This window comes from Eulemur rufifrons, chromosome 30 (genome assembly GCF_041146395.1).
Source record: "Eulemur rufifrons isolate Redbay chromosome 30, OSU_ERuf_1, whole genome shotgun sequence".
NCBI lineage: Eukaryota > Metazoa > Chordata > Mammalia > Primates > Lemuridae > Eulemur > Eulemur rufifrons.
This window is the reverse complement of record NC_091012.1, coordinates 72,643,496-72,653,823: the sequence shown is the minus strand read 5'-3', so window position 1 is coordinate 72,653,823 and position 10,328 is coordinate 72,643,496.

Genomic DNA, 10,328 nt, shown 5'->3' with positions numbered 1-10,328 from the left:
AACGTCAATGCACAAGGGTTTCTGTTTCTTCACACCCTCACCAACACTTATTATATTCATTTTTTGTTTGTTTTGTTTTGTTTTGTTTTTGATAGCAACTATCCTAATAAGTGTGAGATAGTTACAAGTGTATGTTTTATTTTTAATTTTTTAACTTTTTAATTTTGACATATTAACGGGGTACAAATGTTTAGGTTACACATATTGTCCTTGCCCCACCTGAGTCAGAGCTTCAAGCTTGTCCATCCCCCAGACAGTGTGCACCGCACCCAATAGGTGTGTATATATCCATCCCCACCACCCTCCTCCCATCTGCCTGACACCGGATGAATGTTATTACTATATGTGCACTTAAGTGTTGATGGGTTAATAGCAATTTGATGGTGAGTACATGTGGTGCTTGTTTTTCCATTCGTGGGATACTTGACTTAGTAAAATGGGCTCCAGCTCTATCCAGGATAATACAAGAGGTGCTAGATCGCCATTGTTTTTTTGTGGCTGAGTAGAACTCCACAGTATACATATACCACATTTTATTAATCCACTCATGTATTGGTGGGCACTTGGGTTGTTTCTACATCTTTGCAATTGTGAATTGTACTGCTATAAACATTCGAGTGCAGATGTCTTTTTTATAGAATGTCTTTTGTTCTTTTGGGTAGATGCCAAGTAATGGGATTGCTGGATCAAATGGTAGTTCTCTCTTTGAGGTATCTCCATATTGCTTTCCACACAGGTTGTACTACTTTGCAGTCCCACCAGCAGTGTATGAGTATTCCTATCTCTCCACATCCATGCCAACATTTATTGTTTTGGGACTTTTGGATAAAGGCCATTCTCACTGGAAATAAGTGATATCTCATTGTGGTTCTTATTTGCATTTCCCTGATGATTAGAGATATTGAGCATTTTTTCATATGTTAGCCTGTATGTTTTCAATGTAGAAAAATATATCAGAATTTTCTCTTGTGATTTTTGTTTTTATGGCAAAAGTTCCTTTCTTCCACAGCCTATTTTTTTTTTGTAGCTGTATTTGTGGTGTGTGTATATATATAGATAGATAGATAGATAGATATAGATATAAAATTACTTTACACTACTGAGTTGTATAATTAAAAATGGTTAAGATGGTAAATATACTCTAATTTTATATATATTTATATATATAATTATCCTGGAGTTCCTCAATATGATAATTTCCTCTAGATGTTTTTTAGGTTCACTTTTGTTTATTTATTTCTTATTCTAGATCAGTGCTGATAATTGAATTCACTTACTCTTTTGGAGCTAAGACTGTTCACCTACTAACCTTAAAGTCATAGAGATTTTCACCAAGAACAAGTAAAAATTAAATGCTTATGACTAATGGTGAAAATATTAATGATAAATTTGTAAAAATACATGATGAAGATGTGGGCAACAGGTAATATAGTGGGAATTTAATTGGTAAGAAGTTTGGTATTATGAAGTAATAATTGAAAATATCTTTAGGTTCTGGAATTTCTATTTTTTAGGGATCTACAGTAAGTTAAAGGACATTTTATATAAAATTTGTATTTATTGCAACATCAGAAAAAATTGGCAGCAACTAACATGCCCCAAAACATGAGGATTATTTAAATTATAGACATATATCACTATATATGTATCTTGCAGCTATTTTAAAAGAATGTAGAGCATGCAAAATGTTTTTGTTATATTACTTTAATTGAAAAAAACCTATGCACAGAAAAAGAAGTCTATTAGGAGCTACACCAAAATATTTAACATTAATTTTTGTTGAGTGATGAAACTATGCCTTTTTTCAAAAATTTCTCTAATTTATAAATTTTCTATAATGAACACATTACTTTAATAATAGGAAACAATGTTTAGTTAAATATAATGCTAACTACCATGCATTTAATATTTTTCTGTGGTATTTTATATGCATTATATCACTGAATAATTACAACAAACACATTCAATATGTGTGACTTCTCCCATTATATAGACAAGGAAATCTGAATTTTAAGAAATTAAAGAGCTTGTCCAAGGTCTCTAAGATAGCAAAGGACAAGGCCAGGATTGAACTGGGATTTGTAAATTTCCCAAGGCCCAGTTCTCTCTATTATACCATGTGTTCTCTGCTTTATAGTCTCAGCACCTAACTCAGTTTGACAGAGTAAGCCCTCAGTAAATATTTATTTCATAATGGAAGAATAAATCTTTATTAAAAGCGTTATTCTAGATTTCATACTTCAATACTATAATAGATTTCAATGTTACAGTTATGTAATATAAAGGCCTTACCTGACCTATTACCTGTTATGTCTTTATCCCTCCAAATAAACAGAGTTTTAGAGATTCCTATGAGCTTACATGGAAGTTATGACCATCTCAGTTACAATTATTTTTCTACACTCTTATCTGCAAAAGGCTCCAAATTATGCCCAAATCCATACCCCATGCATAAAGTAGTATTATTATGATTTATTCATTTCTGTGGATGTTTGGGGAAAAATTAAAAATACATGATAAATAAAACAAAGATATGCATAATCTATTTATGAGATAAGAGCCATTTACCTGTATTTACTTTTCCATACCAGATATCTCTATAATAGATTGTTCAGATGAAAACTGTACAAATGAATTTTCTTTGTGTGAACTGTAGCAAGGTGTATTATGCCACATGTATTCATGGGCACCTTCAAACCTGGATCTTATTGTAATATTGATGTGTATTTTTTTTAGACAAGAAAGTTCCAAACTGGAAAAAGTTCTGATTTAGCTAATAGATACTGAAATTCATGTACTTCCAAAATGTTTTTTACCATTATGTTTTTATTGGACTGTTTTGTTATTGGAGGAATATAACATATTCAAACTTTATTACAAAGACTGTGATGAGTTATGCACATTGAAAATGTTTCCAGAAATATGGAAAATATTTCTAAGACATTTCACTTAAAATGTAAAAGGACTATTTCTTGATAAAGCCTATGAGATGAAGCCCAAGCCTTTAAACATAATATAAAGGTCTCCATTATTGTCTCTTCCAAATTCCCTGACCTTACGCCCCCATCCCCAAATCTGATTCACAATATATACTCCTAATCCAACAAAGTAGAACTGCATGTAGTTCCCTCACACGCACACCATGTTTGTCTTTTTTTGCTTTTATTTTTCTTATCTCTATGCCTTTGATCCTTCTTTCCCTTGCCTGGAATGACAGTTCCCCTGATCAATTTCCTCTTGACTTACTCTAAATTTTTCATTGGCTTCCACCTTATATATTGTTTTTTCCAGGATTCTTTACCTGATAGCCCATCCCAACCCAAGCTAAGTAATATAACCTTCTCCTTGTTTCCATAAATCTCCCTGCATATCACTATTATTACAATATATTACAGAAAAAATGGTCTGTTTATATATTTGTCTACCTTTCTAAGCCATAAGCCCCTTGAGGTTTCTTATTCATATTTGTACCCCAGTTCCTCATTTAGTGCCTGATGCATAGAAGATAGTATAATAAAAGAAGACTGAATAAATGTATGGATGGATGGATAGATAGATAAATTAATAATAGTCACTTAAAGTGTGGACTTATACATGTAAGTCATCAATCTAATATCTCTGGACCAGAGTATATTAATTTACAAAATGAGGAAGATTAGTGCTCTCTATGTGTCTTTCCAGATCAAAATTTTTCCATTTCCTCACTCTTTTAACATTATATCTCTATTGTGTCACTTCTTAGAATTCCTAATCATTCATTAAGTTTATCTACATAGTAGAAAACATTTGAGGAACAAAATATAGTGATGGTTCACTGTTAAAACTGATGATATGCAAAGAAATGAGAAATGTTTAGGCTTTTAGAAAGAGCTTTTTGTCCCCTATCCTTAGTTATAGAGCATAAACACTATAGAACTAACCAAATAAATTTCCTCTGATTTGGCCATCTATATTCTTTATAGACAAATTTATGTGTAAAATCCTACATGATATGATTTCAGGAACAAAAATATGCTGAAGTCACATTTTTTAACTTATACTTATTCCACTGTTAGCAGCCTTGGTAATTCTGCCTGCCACTGCACTCATTGAGAATTAGACCCAGAGTGAACTGCTCTTGTCTTTCAGTCCGTGGTCCTGAATACCTTTTCAGATCTGAGTTTCTTCACAACCTAAATGCAATTCTAAATATTCAAAGATACACTATTTTATAGTCCACGGTCCTTAATAACAAAGCATTGCAAGAAAATGATGATATGTTCCAATACTGGCAGAGAAACTGGTCATACAGGACTTAATGAGAGTATATTCATTATTTTTCAACACCATGCCTTCCTATGGTATGAGGGAAATTCAAAAAGTTTGTGGAAAATTAAAATAAAAGATAAAAATAAATATAAACAATTTCTCAGCATAAGCTACTTTAAGTTCAGGACACTTTTGTAAGTGATGATACCAACCATTTAGCCAATCCCTAAATAACTGACAGTCCTGAGAATTTAACCATGTAAAATTAATCTTTTTTATATTATTAACTGAAGAAAAATGAATGCCCTTTAAATACTTTTTAAGATTAGGAAACAAAAAGAAGTCAAAGGAGCCAAATCAGGGCTGGAAGGTGGATTCCTAATGATTTCCCACTGAAACTCACAAAATTGCCATTGTTTGATGAGAAGAATGTGCAGGAGTATTGTTGTGATGGAGAAGGACTCTCTGGTGAAGCTTTTCTAGTTTTTCTGCTAAAGCATTGCTGGTGTTTCTCAATACACTCTCATAATAAGCAGATGTTATTGTTCTTTGACCAGTCAGAAAGTCAGCAAGCACAATGCCTTGGCATCCCAAAACACTGTTGCTATGATCTTTGCTCTCACTGGTCCACTTTTTCTCTGACTGGACCACTTCTACCTCTTGATTGCCATTATTTTGATTGTTCTTTGCTTCAGGATTGTACTGGTAAAGTCATGTTTTATCTTATTACGATTCTTGGAAGAAATGCTTCAGAATCTTGATCTTACTTGTTTAAAATTTCTATTAAAAGCTCTGCTCTTGATGGGATTCAAGGTGACTGACAAAACACATCAGGTGCCAGAGTGTCTCAATAAGAATGAAAAATTTTAGATGAAATAGAAAAAACAAACAAGCAAACAAATGTATATTGGGTGTAATTCTGAGAGAAGAGTGTCATCACCTACAAGAGACTCCACTGGAAGAAGTTGTGGAGCAGAGCAAGAAGGAGCAAAACATTCAGCAGAGATCAAATCCAGAGGGTATTTGAGTCCAGTGAAAAGGGTAGGTGGAGTAAATTGTTTCTCTCTCCCTTGTGTCTTGGACAGTCCATGGGTTCCTGAGCTGCTAGAGAGACTTTCTACCCCCCTGAGCCATAAAGCTGCTGCCAGTGAATTGGGATCTTCTTGGGAACAAAGCACCAGGCTCCCAGCTTCCCTGGGGTTGAAATGACAGATAAAGAATTCCAAATATGTATTTACAAAAGCTCAACAAAATCCAAGAGAAAATTGAAAACCAACTCAAAGAAACCAGAAAAACAATTCAGGAGACAAATGAAAAATTCACCAAAAAGATTGACATATAAAAAAAAGAATCTTTCAAAATGAAAAATTAATTTAAGAAAATACAAAGCACAGTGGAAAGTTTTAAGAATACACTAGAACAGGCAGAAGAAAGAATCTCAGATCTTGAAGACAGCTCTTTCAAATTAATTCAGTCACTCCAAAATAAAGAAAAGAGAATTAAGAGGAATGAACAAAGCCTACAAGAAATATGGGATTATGTAAAATAGACAAATATAAAAATCATAGGCATCCCTGAAGGTGAAGAAGAAAACAGATAAGGGCTGGAAAACCTATTTGAGGGAATAATTGAGGAACTTCCCTGATCTTGCTGGAAATTTAAAAATCCAGGTACAAGAAGCTCAATGAACACCTGGGAGATTCATCCCAAAGAGACAATCATCAAGAAACATAGTCATCAGACTGGCCAAAGTCAACATGGTGGAGGAACTCCTCTGAGCCATGAGGTAAAAACATCAAGTAACTTACAAAGGAAAACCCATCAGGCTAACTGCAGACATGCTCAACTGAGACCTTACAAGCCAGAAGGGATGGGAGTCCCATCTTCGATCTTCTTAAAAAGAACAACTACCAGCCTATAATTTTGTATCCTGGGCAAATAAGTTTCATATATGAAGGAGAAATAAAGAATTTTCCAGATAAGCTAACATTGAGGGAATTTGTCAAGACCAGACCTGCCCTGCAGGAAATATTCAGAACTGCATTAAAAATGGATCAGCACAATAGGTCACCCATGAGAGTAAAATCACCCAAAAGCTAAAGATCAGAGCTGATATAAAACAATAGCACAAGAGGTAAAACAAAGCAACAAGGTACTACCCAATGGGATAAAAGAACAGCATCCCACCTATCAATTTCATCAACCAATGTGAATGATTTGAATTCCCCACTCAAGAGACATAGGTTGGCTGAATGGATAAGAAATACAAGCCAAGTATCTTCTGTCTCCAGGAAAAATACCTAACCCACAAGGACTCATGCAGACTCAAGGCAAAGAGAAGGAAAAAAAATATTCCATGCAAATGGAAACCAAAATAAAGCAGGTATAGCCATTCTGATACCAGATAAAGTTGACTTTTAATCAACAATAGTAAAGAAAGACAAAGATGGTCATTATATAAAGGTAAAGGGAGCAATTCAGGAAAAAGACATAACAATCCTAAATATTTATGCACGTAACATAGGAGCACCCAGATTCATAAAGCAGATTCTACTAGATCTAAGCAAAGACATCAATCTTAGCATCATAATTGCTGGAGCCTTCAACACAAGACTGGCAGAGTTGGACAGATCCTCCAAGCAGAAAATAAATAATTAAACACTGAACTTAAATGTGACTCTAGATAAATGGGCCCAACAGACATTTGCCGAATATTTTACCCCAAATCTACTGAATATATATTCTTTTCATCATCACATGGAACATTCTCCAAGATTGATCATATCTTAGGCCACAAACAGTCTCAAAAAATTCAACAACATAGAAATCATACCATGTATCTTCTCAGACAACAGTGGAAAAAAACTGGAAAGAAAATCCAAGAGAAACAGTCAATTCTACACAAAGTCACAGAAATTAACCTGTTGCTAAATGATTATTGAGTCAATAATGAAATTAAAATTGAAATCAAAAGATTCCTCGAACTGAATGACAAGCGGGACACAAGCTATCAAAATCTATGAGATTCAGCAAAACCAGCCCAAAGTGGGAAATTCATAGCATTAAATTCCTACATCAAAATGACAGAAAGATCACAAATTAACAATCTAATGACACATCTCAAGGAACTAGAAAAGGAAAAGCAAACCAAACCCAAAGGAGAAGAAAAGAAATAACTAAGGTCAGAGCAGAACTAAATGAAATTGAAAATACATAAATAATACAGATCAATGTAACAAAAAGTTGTTTGAAAAGATAAACAAAATTGATAGACCTCTTGCTAGATTAACCAGGAGTAGAGGAGAAAGGACCCAAATAAGCTCAATAAGAAATGAAAAAGGAGATATTTCAACTGATACCACAAAAATACAAAATATTATCTGTGAATACTATGAAAATTCATATCCACATAAACTCAAAAACATAGAAGAAATGGAGAAATTTCTGGAAACACACAACATTCCAAGACTTAATCAGGAAGAAATAGAACTCCTGAACAGACCAATAGAAGCAGTGAGATTGAAGTGACAGTAAAAATTCTTCCAAAAAATAAAATCCCCAGACATGATGAATTCACAGCTGAATTTCATCAGATTAAGTTTTCTTTTCCCCTTGAAATTTGATGTTGATGGTCTACCACTTCAGGTTTTCTCTTCAACATCATCTTGTCCCTTCTCAAAACAAGTTATCCATTTTTAAACAACTAATTTATTTGAGACATTGTCCCCATAAACTTTTTATAAAGCATCAATGATTTCACCATTCTTCCACCCATAAATTTGATGTTTGTTCTTATTTCAATTTTAGTAGAATTCATGTTGCTTCCATAGGGCTTTTTATCAAAGTGGCATCTTACTTTTCTTGGTTCCTCAAGCTAGACCCTGTTCAGACATGTTACAACAATTTGGTATGAGTTTAATTTGGTGTAAAATTTTTTTGAAATCCATGCATAATTTTTGATAATATGAATTTTCCATGAACTTTTGAAGTCCTCTTGTGTTTAAAGCGTAAGTTTTATAATACAGTCATTTCACTTTGCACGCTGACTTTGTAACCTATCCCTAAGTGAGATACATCTCCACTCTACCCCCCCTTAACCTGCCCAAATTTATAAACTCAGATCTGCTAGTATTATGTGGTGAGGTGTGATATTTGCATATACTGTATAAGGGCCATGAAGGATGAAGGAAAACTGGGCAATTGTAATGTGCTGTGGAAATTCCAGTAGGTTGCTATAGCTGGAAAAGCAGTTTTGGGTAGCTAAACATCCAAGCCAGGACTACTATTAACCACAGCAGTGCTTTTGTGAAAATGAAAGACTAAAATGTTCCTTTTTCTTAGGAAACTTCATTTCCCTCCATCAGGAAGAGTTAATAATATACTAGTTGTTTAGACCACAGAACTTTGGTTCTATCTCTCAGAAAATTGTACAAATATACAAATCTATGATGTATACAATGTGACTGGTGACCCTTCATGTGCAGTGCCCCTTTTTTTTTTTTTTTTTTTCATCAAAACGGTTTTTAAAACTTTTTGCTTTGGAGGACTCTATAAAGAAAGTAAAAAGAGAACCTATAGGATGGGAAAAATATTTGCAAATCATATATCTTATAAGGGTCTAGTATCCAGAATATATAAATAACTCTTGGAACTCAGTAACAAAAGACAAATAATCTCATTTAAAAATGGACTTATGGCCCACTGCTGTGGCATGAGCCTGTCATCCTAGCTCAGGAGGCTGAGGCAGGAGGCTCACTTGAGCCCAGTTCTGGGTTGCAGTTTCCTATGCTGATTGGGTGCCCACACTAAGTTCACCATCAATATGGTGGCCTCCCAAGAGCTGGAGTTGCCTCAGGTGGGGGAACCAGCCAGGTTGGAAATGGAGCAGGTCAAAACTCCTTTAATGATCAATAGTGGAATCGCTCCTATGAATAGCCACTGCCCTCCAGCCTAGGCAACATAGCAAGCCCTGTCTCTTAAAAAAGAAAAAAGAAAGAAAAATAAAAAAATGTAAGGATGCAAATGTTCAAATTTTCTTGTATTCCTTGAGATTGTATTTACTTAAAGATAAAAATCAACCCAGATATAAAAGATGCTTTTATATTTGAATCTAAAAGCAATCTAAATATTAGGCAGAAGCCAACCTGTGACTTAAAATTCTTTTGGATAATCCATAAAGTGAATAATTAAAATACAGCTAAATAAGAGTTGGCAGTATATTACAGAAATAATTTTGTACTTTTCAGAAAAAAAAATTTAGAGCAAATTCCTATTTCTGGGGCCTTATTTTTTTTCCCTCATGCATTTTTAATTTTTTATCTTTTTTATATTTATTTTTATTTCATCTTATTATGGGGGATACAGAATTTCAGGTTACATACGTTGCCCATGTACCGCCTGTCCCCACAAGTCAAAGCTCCAGGCGTGTCCGTTCCCCAGACAGTGCGCGTTGCACTCATGATGTAGGTATATATCCCTCCTCTCCCCACCCCCCCTCCTCGAGTCAGCACCTTCAAGCGTGACCGCTCCCCAAACGGTGCGCAATGCACTCATTATGTAGGCATACACCCATCCCCTCCCGCCCACCACCACCTCAGTCTGATATCCGATTGGTATCGATCCCAGATGTGTATTTAGGTGATGATCAGGGAAACCAATTTTCTGGTGAGTACATGTGATGCTTGTTTTTCCATTCTTGGGATACTTCACTTAATATAATGGGTTCCAACTCTCTCCAGGAGAACCATAGAGATGTCGTATCTTCATTATTTCTTATAGCTGAGTAATATTCCATGGTATACATATACCACAGTTTACTGATCCAATCATGAAATGATGGGCATTTCGGTTGTATCCACATCTTTGCAATTGTGAATTGTGCTGCTATAAACATTCGGATGAAGGTGTCTTTGTTATAGAATGACCTTTTTTCCTTTGGGTATATGCCCAATAATGGGATTGCTGGATCAAATGGTAGGTCTACTTGAATCTGTTTAAGATATCTCCATAATGCTTTCCACAGGGGTTGCACTAGTTTGCAGTCCCACCAGCAGTGTATGAGTCTTCCTATCTCTCCACAT